Genomic DNA, 15,452 nt, shown 5'->3' with positions numbered 1-15,452 from the left:
CCCTAAGATCCCCATCAGAAATACCAGAACCTAAGGTTGGGGCTGGAGGCGGGACATAAGTATCAACGGGAGGGATAGTGGTACCCTCCGTAGGTGTAGGAACTGGGGTAGTCTGCTCTAGAATAGAAGGATCCAGCAGAGTAATAGCAGGGCGACTGTCCTCACCCGCAACATCAAGCAGTGAATCATCAGCTACTCCTGGGGTGGCATTGGCTTCTTGACCAATTCTCGCTTTCTTCTTAGGTGTCATTTACTGAAAGATAGAACAACGCACTAATTAGAAAGAAAATATTTTCACCGCATGATCAAGAGTATCAAAGAAGGGTGTTATTACTAAATGCACAAGTAGCCTCCAATATATGGATGTGGTCGACAACACACCGATAAGAAGGACTCTACTAGACACGGCTCCGAGACATCCTAGGACACTTTAAAACCTTAGGCTCTGATACCAAGTTTGTCACGCCCCAACTTCGGGAGGCGCGACCGGCGCTCAATCGAGTGGACCCAACTGAGCAAGCCTTATCAACCGCTATCTACCCAACTCGATAGGAATAAGGAAGCCATGCTTACCTTTATTTAAACTAGGAAAGATAGTACATTCAACATCTTAGTTCATTTATATCACAACATTTAGAACGTGGTTAAACTTCCAAGGTTCCATACAAGTTATAGTGTAGAAAAAAGCAAGAGTACAAGGTTACAACATGGTCTATTGACCTATCCAATACCCATACATAACCCACAAAAACATCTATGGAGCCTCTAAGGATACAAAAGACGTGATAACAATGCCGGCAACAAGGCCCCAGCTATACCTCAAAAGTGAAAGTCCAAAATAAAATGTACAATATAACCCCTTGAAGGAGAAAGGGGCTCACCAAGACTTTGAGAAGAAGGTACTCTACTATGCGCGTTCGGCACTATCTACAATGGAGCTACCTACATTCATAAAAAAAATGTAGCGCCCCCAGCAAAAGGGACGTTAGTGCCATCGAATAGCACTAGTATGTATAACTAAACCCAATTTTACTAGAAAGAACTATCAAGCAAGTACAAGTAAATCACATGGGTAAATCAAATATGCAATTCATTCAATCCTTCATATAATTTCCAAAACTTAGTTTGGGCATTTCTTTCATATCTTCATCACTATCCTCAATACCACCGCTATCTTGAGCGGAGTCCGATCACGACCCGACCGGCTAGGTTGCCTCATTGGAGGCATATATCTCAATCACTATTTCATTTCCCTTATCCGGAATTCAATATCATCACATTACCACCATGTGTGCGGCATGGTATCCGATCATGACCCGATCGGTTAGGCCGCCTTATCTAGGCATTGTTCCCTTCTCATTAGTCATCACACCTGAATCTTTATTTCATAGATATATCATATCGTTTTCCATTTTCAGTATTCATCTTGCAGGTTGTGATCATAGGCATATGCAAAAGTAATTCAAGTTGCAGTACAGGTAAGTGGTCACATAGCTAGCATGAATAATTCTCAGTTTCTATCTTGGCTTATAGCCTAAGCATTTCAACACATAATTGTATTCTTCATACTTTTCTAATTATCAGGAATAGTACATTACTCACATTGAGGCACATCCTTCACGTATATGTGTAGTTAATTGCAAATCAATTAATGCGCAATAACAATCAATACATTAACCAATTCAAATCTTACCACACTTTCGTAAACGCCAACGAAGCTCAATTTCTAATAAAAAGGGGGGTTTTAGCCATACATACCTCGTTTAAGCTTTCCTTAAATTACTACGATGTTCCGGGAATTCTAGTAATCCCAATCTACTTGAGACATAACAAAATTGAACACAATTTAGGAAGGTATTCATGGTTTTAGCTCATTTGAGCATTTTATTAAATACTAGTTGAGCATCTTGATTTCAAATCTCATTTACAAGGTTCCTTCATTCCCCAACCCAATCTTTATGTATTTATGTTCAACAATCCTCCCACAAACGTAATTCGTACATGCATGTATACATAATACTATTACACCCAAGAATCATACCCCAATATCCTATCTCACAATCTCTACAACACCAACACAACCTAGGTTAGGAACCTATGGCTTCCAATTACCATCCCATGAGTTCTAATGTATGTATCATACATAAATAATAACCATAGAGTAATTACAGATAATAGACATACCTCTTGTAGTAAGAATTTTGAGAATCCCCACTTCTAGAGTTCTTGATCAATTTAGGGTTTTGAATGGGAATCTATGGATTTTCAAGATTAATCCTTGTTAATATAAGTGTTTAGGAGTAGTAATCAACTCAAATTACTCCAAAAACATTACCTTGGATCATAGGAGGGAAGTATGGGACGGATTCCCCTTGATAAAACAAGCCCTAGCTCAAAAAAATTACTTAGGGATGCTCCATACCCGGTCTTGGGGTATTTATAGGGCTGTTGGGCGCATGGTCGCGGTTTGCCGCGCTCGGAGACAGAAACACCCAGTTTTCCCGCGGTTTGCCGCGGCCGCACCGCGGTCGCACGTCTGACACAGGTCTGGTAAAATGGTCATAACTTTCTGTATATATCTCCAAATGACGAACGATTTAATGTGTTAGAAACTAGACTCAAAGAGATTTAATTTGATAGGTTGTGCATCACTCAACACTTTATATAACTAGAGATGTGTTTGTCCAAAGTGAGGTCTTGTGCGTATTTACTTATAACTTTAGACTATTATGAAATTTTTTCCAACTTGGCTTAGACTTAGGCCTCTCCTTAGACCCCAAATCACTTATAATATGACTTATACACTTATTAACGTATCTAATTGATATCCATTATATCATGAACCCTCACTTGCACTCAAGATAAAATAATTAGCCTATCTTGGCACCACGAAATCTTAGATTACTTAGCAAACTTTTCTGGGGCTTTACACATCAATTCTCAAATTAACGATATCACCACAATCTTCATACTTGGTTTAATTATTCAATCAATCAAGTGACTACATGCCACACTTATACAACCTTTCCGTGGGGCACGCTCCCACGACCTTCCGTAATAGATAACATGTCTGTACATCTATACCATTGGCCGCACTAATGCTGAAAAGCGATCAAGAATCCTTAACCAGGATACAAAGCCTTTTTCACAAAACACCGATCCCAGGTGACGTTGAAGACAATGCCAGCTTACTCTAAACATTCAAATCCCTTTCCTGCTCATCCGAGCTCGTGACATCCTTGTCAATGCCGAACTGCAACCTTGATCCTCACTTTCAAATTCCATACCACACATTGTACCCAACATGCCAATATGCGATAGCACAAGATCTTCATCATAACTCCTGAACCACTAATATGGTAAACACTTCCTCACCTGGAAACTTTTTACTTAACTCATTCCAAGAGGACCATAGCAACACGCGAGTAACTTCTCATAACCGTAGAACATTCAAATCCTCAAGTAGTGGTCTAAACCACCATAACCCTTCCGGGATTCGCCTACACATAACAGGCCATAATACTTGAATACTTCCAAATATAATCAATTACGGCGACCGTCGATCCTCGGGCGCACTGCCACCACTATGCAAATTCAACCATGGCTAACCAATCTAACTTCCTCTAATTCATCCTTAACTTGACTTAGAGATGATATTAGCTCCATTCCTTACATCACCAACCTAAATCCGCACTCATCTTGGGTGACCCCATTCCATGAGGCCACATTGTCTCCAAACCCATGAACCGCTTTATACCCTCCTTGCACGCACATTCACATCTTCAACTGATGCACCTATTCTGATAATCCCTCTATGAATCCGAAGTCTTTTTCCCTTTTTCCTCCCGATGCTACACTATAAACCGAAAACATCATAGATCATTCCGAGCCTCTTATCATAATTTGCTACAAAAGCTCGATTCTTAACCATACTGCGGGCTTGAATCCTTAGGCACCGCATTTTTAAATCTTTCGAATTCACTAGGACCGTTGTTGAGAGCCACCCACTCTGACTTGGTCCCGAATATAATCAACTCCATGAATCTTCTAGCATGAACACCCTCTCGATGAAGCACCCAGCCGAATCACTATCCTTGAAACCCGCATCTACACAAGGCATAAATCATGTACCCTTCCCAAGTCTGAACATGAGTCAATAAGGCCAACTATAGCACACCTTTAACAATTCCTTTGCTCAAATTACCTCTTATATTCCTTTCCCTTAGCTGAAATAACTCATTCATATGCTAATAACCTAAAATCTCACAAATAGACGACCATGCAATCCAACCGTAGGTGGTGGGAATCTCCCACTTAGCTTGAAGTCACTATTACCCAACTCCAGAACCCACCAAGATTCTTTATCTCTCATTGACAAAACCTTACGCAATCCACCTCCAAATTCCTCGAAATCCTTCTGTTAGCATTTCATGAACACTCTGAATCTCTAGCAACATTTCCATATTCAACTTCTTACTAGATAGCCAGTAGGATTCTTCACATAAGCTTCGCCAACCACGCGACCGCTGATCTGCTCACTGGATAACCCCTTGTTGAAATTACATGTCATCATCTCCCAACAACGCTGCAATGCACCATTACTACAAAATTAGTAACCCATCCTGAGCCCATGCTCATTTGCTAGCTGAACGAATCCGTTCATTCCTCGTGGACATCCACTAAAATACACGACAATATCTCCCTATTTCAAAGTTATGTTGTATCCTTCTTCATATCAAGCAGCTCCTTTCCGTCATATCAAATCTCTCGCCGTATGCTAGCCAATATTTCAAATTACGCTTGTAGACCCAATCATCGTCCACTAAATTTCTCAAACCACTCTAACTTTTCCTCAAGGTGTGTAGTTATCCTGCCACTGAACCCATATGTATTCTGCCACTCTCCCACTTTGGGCAAACTCACTTCTTTAAGAAACTACTCGACTTTTGCTTCTTACACCTGGCCTTCTAGAAGTTTAACCACTGCATGACACTTCCCACATGTCCTTCCTCATCCTTTGCTGCCTAGTTTTTGCCTTAGATCAATATATATCTCTGTAGCACTTGAACCAATGGACTGCTACTAACTTTATACATTTCTGAATATCATGTTTTCCCGAGCCGTTGACATTAGAAACATCGACTCAATCCTGAACAATTATAGTCTAGTTGTCTTTCCTCCGCCGGGAATGAAATACCGAGTCTCTGAATCATGCACTGGGTAGGCCTCCTTTCAGGTCATTCACTACCCCGACATATTGGTAAGTATCCTACCATCACATCAATACTGGGTGATAGCAACACACGAATCATCATAACATCGATGCTAGATCTCGAAACCTTAGGCAATACTGATACTGAGCTGAAACGACAGAACGACCTTCTACAAGGTGATGACAATAGCCCAAACAACTACATAGAGAGAAACATCCCGCACAACATCTGTAGTACTATTACAATTCCTCAATTCCCGATTTATAATAAGCGCTTCGCGTCGCATAAGATTGAGTAGGAAGGAAACAGGGGAATAAGCCTCAAAGGAATAAAACTGCACTATGAGGAATCAAGAAGGGAAGTGCTCCTACAGCCCTGTAGCCTCTCAAAGATAAGTACAGATGTCTCCGTACCAATCCGCAAGACTATACTAGACTTGCTCATGACTCGTGAGACCTAAAGGGAACCTAGTGCTCTGATACCATGTTGTCACGACCCAAAATTCATCAAAGTCTGTGATGGAACCGGACACCTCGGTCAGGCAAGCCAACATTAAGTAATTAATTAAACTCTCATTTTAATATTTTAGGAACCATAATTTCATTTAATTTAACTAGTAAAAGGTAATCATCACTGAATAAATAAAATGTTTACAACTTTTAATATTAAATATCCCATAATTATCCCAGAACCCAGTGTCACAAGTGCATGAGCAATCACTAGGAAATCAAATGAAGTATAATAACAGTCTGGGATACAGATTTGGACAGGAAGTAAATACAATACACTGAAAGAGACTATACTGGTTGCGGGTCATCTCGAGAGATGCAGCTCACCTAAGTCTTCGTATCATCCATGGTGCTACGCCCATTAGGCCGTTAGAGGTACATGTGCCTGTGCAACAAAAATGCACAACAAGTGTAGCATGAGTACAAAAACAACGTGTACTCAGTAAGTATCCCGTCTAATCTCGAAGAAGTAGAGACGAGAGGTCGACTTCGACACTTATTAGTGGTCCAATGATAATATACCAATAATTTAATAAATCGAGGATTTTTATAAAAATGACGGTAACTCAAATAGCATGAGGCAAGTAAACAATTCTTTCGTTTATAGGAAATTTCCAAATTCATTTTCATCATTTATACAGTTATCTTAAGCCAGGGAGAAACAACTATCAACATCTATGAATTTCAAAGCAAGCAATACAAGCATGCACAAATCATGCCGAGGTCGTACGACCCGATCCAATAATATTTAAATTGTGCACTGCCAGAGGGTCGAATGGAGAGAACCATAGATGCATCCATTTAATCTATAGAGACGTTTGGCATGTTCCACAATATATAAACACATTCAAACAGTCAATCAAGAACTCATCAAGGAGCAAATTATCTAAGAAAAAGAAATTTCTCTTTTAAAAATCAAGAAACGATAACTAGTCTTTTAGAAATCATTTACACGTTCGATATGTTGTAAGAGTTTTTAAATTGACAACAAGATTTCAAATATTGCAAGTAAAGCATGCTTTTAAGTCCTAAACTTCCCGGACTTAAGCATAATAGTAGCTACGCACGGGCTCTTGTCACCTCGTGCGTACGTAGCCCCCACAAATAGAAGCACATATCTAATTAATTCACCTATGGGGACAATTCCCTCTTACAAGGTTAGAAAGGAGACTCACCTCGCTTTGAAGCCCACTTTTCGGTCCAAGATTATGCTCAAAACCCTCAATTCGGTGCGGAACAATCCAAAACTAATGAAATAGTGTATAAACTAATCAATACATATTCAAAAACTCATATTCCAACTATTAAAGTGATTATCCAACCCTAAATGTAAGATTCCTAAAATTCACCCCCGGGCCCACGTGCCCGGATTCCGAAAATTTTCGAAAAAAGTTGTTACCCATAACCTTATGAAGTCAAATATATGATTTTTACCAAATTTGATAATCATTTTCGTGGTCAAATCTCATTTTTATACAAAACCTGGGTTTTCATCTAAACCCTTGATTTCACCAATTTTTACATGTTAATCTATTCATAATCTATGTATTAAACTCATATTGGGTAGAAATTACTTACCTCAAAGTGCTAGGTGAAAACCCTTTTCCAAAAGTTCCAAAAATCGCCATAATCCGAGACTCAAAACTCAAAAATGAGTAAAAAAAAAAATGGCTGATTCCCGTATTTAGGCATTCTGCCTAGGCAAGTCGCACGTATGAAATGCGACTTTGCCTGATTTTCGGGCAAAAATTGAACTACTATTAGCCATCAGTCAACGGATCATAACTTTCTGTATAAATGTCCAAATGATAAATGGTTTAATTTCCTGGAAACTAGAATCAAAGATCTACAACTTTTATGTTTTGCAAATTTTCATATTCCTTATAACTTTTGAGATATAAGCTTCCAAAGTAGGCTCCTCGCATAAAAAATTTCTGGGGAAATTGCAAGACAGCTATACCAGCCTCCATTCAGTCGATCATAACTTTCTGTTCAAATATCCAAATGATGAATGGTTTATTTTTCTGGAAATTAGAATGCAAGATCTACAATTTTCATGTTTTGCAAATTTTCATATTCCTTATAGAATGCAAGATATGAGGTTTCAAAATCGACTCCTCGTATCAGAAATTTTGTGGCGAAACAGCTTCTGCAACATAATTTCAGCAGCTTTCTTTGTCCGAAATCCATTCTGTTAACCTTCTGAAATCCACTCGAGGCCCTCGGGACCTTAACCAATTATACCAACATGTCCCAAAACATGATACGAACTCGCTTGAGGCCTCAAATCACATCAAACAAGGTCGAAATCATGAATCATACTCCAATTCAAACTTAATGAACTTTAAAATTTCAAACTTCTACTTTCGTTGCTTAAACCTATCAAATCACGTTCGATTGACCTCAAATTTTGCGAACAAGTCATATTTGACATTACGGACCTACTCCAACTTCCGGAATAAGAATCCGACCCCGATATTAAAAAGTTCACTTTCGGTCAAACTCCTTAAAAATCTTCAAATTTCTATCTTTAGCCAAATGACTCCAAAATGATCTACGGACCCCCGAATTCACTTCCGATCGCGCTCCCAATACCAGAATCTCCATACGAAGCTATCTCCAGACTCGGAATCCCAAACGGACATTGATAATACTGAAAGGCACTTTAACCCAAACTTATGAAATCCTCCCAAAAATGCTAACTTCCACAATAGGTGCCGAAACATTCCCGGGTCTTCCAAAATCTGACCCGGACATATGCCCAAGTCCGAAATTATCGTACGAACCTTCTAGAACCTTTGAACCCTGATTCTGAGGTCGTTTACTCAAAAATCCTATCTTAGTCAATTCTTTCAACTTAAAGCTTCCGAAATGAGAATTCTCTCTCCAAATCAACTCCGAACTTACCGGGATTCAATTCCGACCATGCGTACAAGTCATCATACCTGAAGTGAAGCTGTTCATGGCCTCAAACCGCTGAACAACATGCTAGAGCTCAAAACGACCGATCGGGTCGTTACATAAGTTGTATGATATTGTAATTGTATTTAACTGGATAGAAATAATGTATGAAAGTTGTAGATAAGTTATAGATTAGTTGTAAATAAGTGTATACTGTATAGTTAGTTGTAATTCAATATTACATTCCAAGTCGCAATTAACTATAATTTCATTGAGAATAAAATTTGATTATGTAATTTGACCAAATAACCGTGACTATAATTGCCAAAAGTGTCGATAAGTTCAAAATGTCTATGTGCCAATTCTCAGTACTTGTACTGAGTATTGCCATTTGTCTAAGTAATAAGGAGCCCTATTTTCAAGTTGGTTATGTGATAGACCTGCAGGCTTTCGGTGCTTATGATGTAGTTTTGATTTACTCTGCGTTATGAAAAGTAATTCATGTTTAAGGAAATCAATTGTGTTAAGATGATAGCATATTGAGATAAATATTTTTCATTGAAAAACATTTGTTAAAGAAGAAATTCGTGATGCTTAATTGTGTGAATATTAGAGTAAAATACCAAGAGGTGTTGTTATGTCAAATATCACCAGTTTCTCAAAATATACATGGGAGACAACTAGATTTTATCACCATACAACTATTTTTTAACTTTCACACAACATTCAAATAAAAATATATATGTAACTACAACAGAATACAATTCTACTACAACTTTACTACAATTTTGTAAGTATATTGCATGCCATGTCGTCGTCTTCTTCTTCTTCTTCTTCTTCTTCTTCTTCTTCTTCTTCTTCTTCTTCTTCTTCTTCTTCTTCTTCTTCTTCTTCTTCTTCTTCGAGTTTCAATCTGAAATTCAAGCAAAATCAAGTCTAATATTCACCAAAACACCCTCAAAATTGAGATATAAACTCCAAACAATATTCCCAATTATTTGCAACAACAACCAATCCAAACAAATAATGGTTTTTGAAAACCCAAATTCAATTTCAAAGCTTCAATGTTTTTTAATGGCTGTCAATGGTGGAGAGTCAAACACCTTCAAAATTTATTGATTGACAATTTTAATTTAAACACCAATTGTGCAACATGAAAGGAGATTGCTAAGTTAAAACGATTGAAATTCATTGATGAATTCCATTAAAACTATATACAACAAGAAAGCATAAAAAACAGAGAACATCAAATGAAGAAATATTAGGGAAAAACAGAGAAGAATAGTAGAGAGATAGAGAGATAGAGAGAGAGAGAGAGAGAGAGAGAGTGGGAAAGTATAAATTGATAAGGGAATACGTGATATTCCTTATTCAATTCCTAATATAAAGGGATACTTATTTAAAACTTATTTGTACATTATTCGTAAATTGTATATGACCATGTAATTAAATTGAAACTTGAATAGGGGGGATAAAAAGGTTTCAAATAGTGTATAGGAAGGTAAAATACCTGAATTATAGGATGTCTCTAAAGCTTGGTCGAAATTCAAAAATAGCTAGATTTACAAGTGGTAATTGAAAAATAGCTATTGCTTCAAAAGTAATTGAATTTTAGCCACTTTTTATGTAAAGATAAATCTAAACGAAAATACTTTTCAAAATCCGAAAACTATTTCAGCATAATATACTGGAGTTCGAATTTTTTATATGTAAACTTCCAGCATAATATACTGGACTTCCAGCTTAATATGCTGGAAGTTCATACACAGGTGCTTTCATCTCTAATATATTATACTGGAACTTTCCATGTGTTGGAGTTCAAACATAATATGCTGGAAGTTCATACACAAGTGCATTAAACTCCAGTATATTATGCTGGAACTTTCCGTGTTGCAGCAAAATAGTGGTTATTTTTCAATGACTTTACAAACATTGGCTATTTTTTAATTACCAGCCCGAAAACTGGCTAGCCCGTGCTATTTTCACGTAAAGCTTCTGTTAAAATTGTTTAGTGTAAGTTGGGAATAGAATTGGGGATAAGTGCACATATAGTCATTCTCACGGATGTTATTTAGAGATTAACCAACACTTATTTTATTATGAAATTTTAAACTAAAAATATTAACTTCAAAATATTTTTGTCCCCAAAATTAACTAAAATATTAAAATTCAGAATGCATTAACTAATTACTTAATATCAGCCTTTTAGAATGGCTATTTGGTGTCATTTCTTGCAGTTTTTTATTCCACTTTGTAGATTTGGACTAGAGGCTATCCAACTGACGAAATTTTTAAGCCCACAGGCTGTAAAATATATTTAGTATTTAGCCCCTGTTCTAAAATTCACAAATAGCCACTTTACGGCTCTTGTATTGAAATAATAGCCACTATCATGGAATTTCAAATTTTACATGTGAAATTTGAAAATTGTGTCATGAATATTTACCTGTAATATAAAATTACATGACGATGGCTGTTTTTTTAATTATAGAGCTAAAAAGTGACTAATATGTGCTATTACTACGTTTATTTAAAAGACCAACTAGCATATATTCATCTCAATCCCGGGAATATTCTTTTTAGGAATTTTTACTTCATATGGCAAAGGTTAACACCTTATTTATTTTAAATAAATACCATTTAAAAAAATTATATTCTATAGATACTTTTTAAGGTTTATAGCAAAATATTTAATTTTGGTTACCTCCTAGCCCTAAGCCACTAAATACGCTAATCAGTTACACAATTTTCTTTCTCTCTCTACTTTGATACATCTCATTCTCTTCCCTCTTCTTCGATTATTCCAAAGCCATTTTTAACTGCTCACGTAAACTCTATACATCCTCTCAACCTGCAGAAACTCCATATAATATTTTACCACTTTGACACTATAAGCTCCGTAAAATACTATTTATAGTGGAGAAAATTAATTCTTGGTAAGACATCTACATATTATATATCTATTCTTGTCAAATCCCAGTTGATTAATACGTGTAATGTTTTGAATTTCTGAGAATAGCTACAGTGATTCCATCGGAGAGCAACATCAGTGTTTAACTTTGGATCCATCGGAGAGAATTCCGATGGCATAACGAGGAAGATTCGCCGGAAATTAGGGTTTGTTCTTGAACAAAGACGACGGAGTTTGGGGCTGAGCAACTTGATTTTCAGTTAATATATTTCAATGTTTTTCCATGTATTTCATTGTATTCATTGTCTTTTTTTTCATTGTAATTCAATGTATATCGTTGTATTCCATGTATTTCATTGTATTCATTGTATTTCAATGTATTTCGTTGTATTCTATGTATTTCATTGTATTCACTGTCTTGCTGTATGCCATGAATGTATTCATATATTTTTTTAATTAATATAATTTATGTATTTAGATGTATTATATAATTTTTCTGAAGATTGCTATGTTTTTGGAGTATTTTTCGGTTGAGAATCTTTTTTATAACTGAAAAAATATAAAATTTGTGTGTTATAATTGAGTTTGTTGAGTTATATTAGGAGTCTATTATGTTAATTGATTCACTTTCCCTTTTAAAAACAGTGTAATCCCCTATTTTACATCGTGAATACAGTCGAATACAATAATATGTCCAGCTGTAATCCCATGTTTCACTCCATGAATACAGTCGAATACACTCGAATACAACAACTGATTAGCTGGACTTCCCCGATTCACGCCTATTTTTGCTACTGTATTCATGAATACAATAGCTTAAATACATCAAATACACCTTATAACCACATAAAAAGTATCTATAATCCGTAATATAGCAAATGCTATCTATAGATGGCTAATTACTACTAAAAGATAGTGCTTTATGAAAATTTCTCTTTTTTTATGAGATTGAGGATTTAATTACTTCCTTATAAACTTATTTTAATCACGAAAAAAGTTGCATGGATCAGGGAAAAACTTAAAGTTTTAATTTTTTTTTATTATAAAATTTTTATTATTAATTTCCTGCCTAGCTACAATCTTACTCTAAGACGTACTAACAAATTCATGATATCAATCAGATGCCGATGATGCAATGATATGTGTAAAGACATAATTTATATTAAATGGTGTGCCGTTTAAATTCTAAAATAAGATATCAAAATATATCTTTTAAGATATGATGCATAGAATCACAACTAATTTCTTCCTTTTTCTCGTCAAAATTCAACGCACTACACATGTTCCCCAAATTAGTTTTTAGAATAATTTAATTTCGCACTGTGCAAAGCCATGCCTTCCAACAATATTTGTTTTTCCTTGTCAGGATAATTTTTTTTAAAGCCTGTTAATTTGTCTCACCAAAAGCGTTTAGTAGTTTGGTGTAGGGATGGCAAACGGCGCGGTTGTGGGGCAAATTTTCTCTTAACCCGTAGAATTTCAACGTGCCCCGCCCCGCATAGCAGTTACACCCATGTGCACCTGCTCTGCATCCACACCTGCGTCCACCCGCCCGCCCCGCATATTTTTTTTTTCATTTTGTTAGTTTTAATTTTTTTTTTAATTTTTTGGCTAGAATTTCATTTACACGTTATTATATGTACTCGTATTTTTTTTAAAAAAAAAAATTCTAAAGATTACAGAAGATTTCAGTTATGGAAAGAAGAAGATAAGATACTTAAGAGAATTAAATCTTGCACATATGCAATAAAAGTTACTTAACAAAAATCCTTGATAACATAAGTGTCACACCTCCTTTTTAATACCCTCGAAAGGGTACAAGGGAGTTTTTTCCAATTAAAGTGACAATCGAAATGGGAGTATTTATTTAAAATTCAGAGTCGCCACTTGGGATGATTTATGGTGTCCCAAGTCACCGATTTAAATCCTGAATCGAGGAAAAAATTGACTCTGTTTTACAGTCCACGAACACAGAAATCCAAGTAAGGAATTCTGTTAACCCGGGAGAAGGTGTTAGGCATTTTCGAGTTCTGTGGTTCTAGTACGGTCGCTCAACTGTTATTATTGGCCTAATTATCTGATTTTAAAACACTTTAAACCTATGTGCATTTTTACTTTAAAACTGCCTTTATTTGTTTGAAGAATTAATTCAAAGTTATTTAAAACATATCGCAAGCCACACTACATGAAATGCACCCGTGGTTCACGATACGTTCTATTTAACCTTGTTCAAAATTAAGACCAGGCCACATGAAATGTACCCCCGGATTTTAGTAATTAAAAAAAATCAATTTAAAGAACGCGCCTAAAGCAACTACGAAGGTTAAAATTGACAACAACGTTTGCGAGGGCCATGAAAAATTCAATTGATGGCACACCTCGATTTTAAAAAAAATTAGTATTAATTACATGGGGGCCATGAGTTATTTAATGAAAATGGCACACCTCAAAAGAAGACGTGAATCACCAATGAGCAACCTAAGGTCCAAATCAATTATGCAGAATGAAATATTAGAAACCAAGCACCCTATATTATAAAATACAGAGTTGTATGACTAGTGTCGTACACTTATGTACTAAAAGTGTTGTATGAATACTGAATCTTCTTATGCCAAATTTATATACATATCAAACCCTGCTCTGTCCAGGAGAGCACTTCCTCTTGACTAACATTTGACATGGATCAATAAACAGATGGTCACTATGGTACCAAGCCACACCCGTACAATTATAATCCAAAATTACAAAAATGGGATAAGTCGATGCATCGAAATTTCCAACATTCAATCAACGAATAAGAAATATTCAATATCAGCGTAACTTAATCAATACCGCTGCGAAAAAAATTCGTTTCCAACGCCACTCTTTCTGACTTATCTACCGGACAGTAATGTTGTATCACAAAATGGAACAAGAAAACTCCTTCTGAATACAGCCTTAATAAAAAACGAAGAACATGCAACCAAATCGAGATTTCATTCATAGCATTAGGAAGACAGATCTTACAATTGAAGAGCAAATAAAGTTTAGGATTGAACCTTTTATAGCTGCAATATGTTTTTGAAACAATGAACAAGAAAAAATCCGGTCAGAGCTAACTGTTGACGACCTCGACGCACCGGACCTCGAACCAAAACCTCAAATCAAACAAAACTCCACCCGTTTAATGGAAATCACCAAAAAATGTAAAACCGGCTAGATCTCACTATCAAAATCCTTTAAAGCTGATTTACGAAGACAAAACCAGCAACGAAACGAGATCGTAGACTTCAAACGGCGACCTCGACAGAACTTTGTTGGACTTTAACCGGACTGCTTTGCTTTTCCTCCGTCTATCTCTCACTCTGTTTCAATGACCTCTTGTTGCTGCTCTATCCATGTGTGTGCGTGTGGTCGTGGAAGGCTGTTGAAGGAGGTCGCTGGTGTTATGGGTTGTTTTCCGGCGAGCTTGGTTGAGTCGCTGGCGTAAGGAGGAGGACGAGGGGAGGTTGTTTTGGTTGGTGAAGGTTTAGAGTCGACGGTTGTTATGCGTTCGACGTGAGGGGTGGTCGTTCGTGAGGTGAAGCTTCGCCGGAGATGGCAGCTTCGCGGTGAACGGAGGTCCAGCTACAACGACTGTTTGCTTGGTATCTCTAATGGCTGAAGAAGGAAGATGATATCTGATGGGGGTTCTCCTAAGGTCTAAAACGGCTGACTCTAGGTTCTTTTAGTGTTCTAGGGTTTTTGGTTCAATCTCCATGAAGAAGATGAAGGAGATACGCTGGGGGGTCTTTCCATTGTGTTATGCGGTTGTTCCAACCCTCAAGAAGAACGGCGCTGCCAGCTTTTTTTGTTCCTTTTTCTCGAGTCTTTAGCTGCTAGGGTATTTTTGTGTCTTAGAGTCTAGTCTTTTCTTTGTGTTTGTATTTTAGCGTTAGC

The sequence above is a fragment of the Nicotiana sylvestris genome, chromosome 5, assembly GCF_000393655.2.
Source record: "Nicotiana sylvestris chromosome 5, ASM39365v2, whole genome shotgun sequence".
NCBI lineage: Eukaryota > Viridiplantae > Streptophyta > Magnoliopsida > Solanales > Solanaceae > Nicotiana > Nicotiana sylvestris.
Note: the sequence above shows the minus strand (reverse complement) of the source record.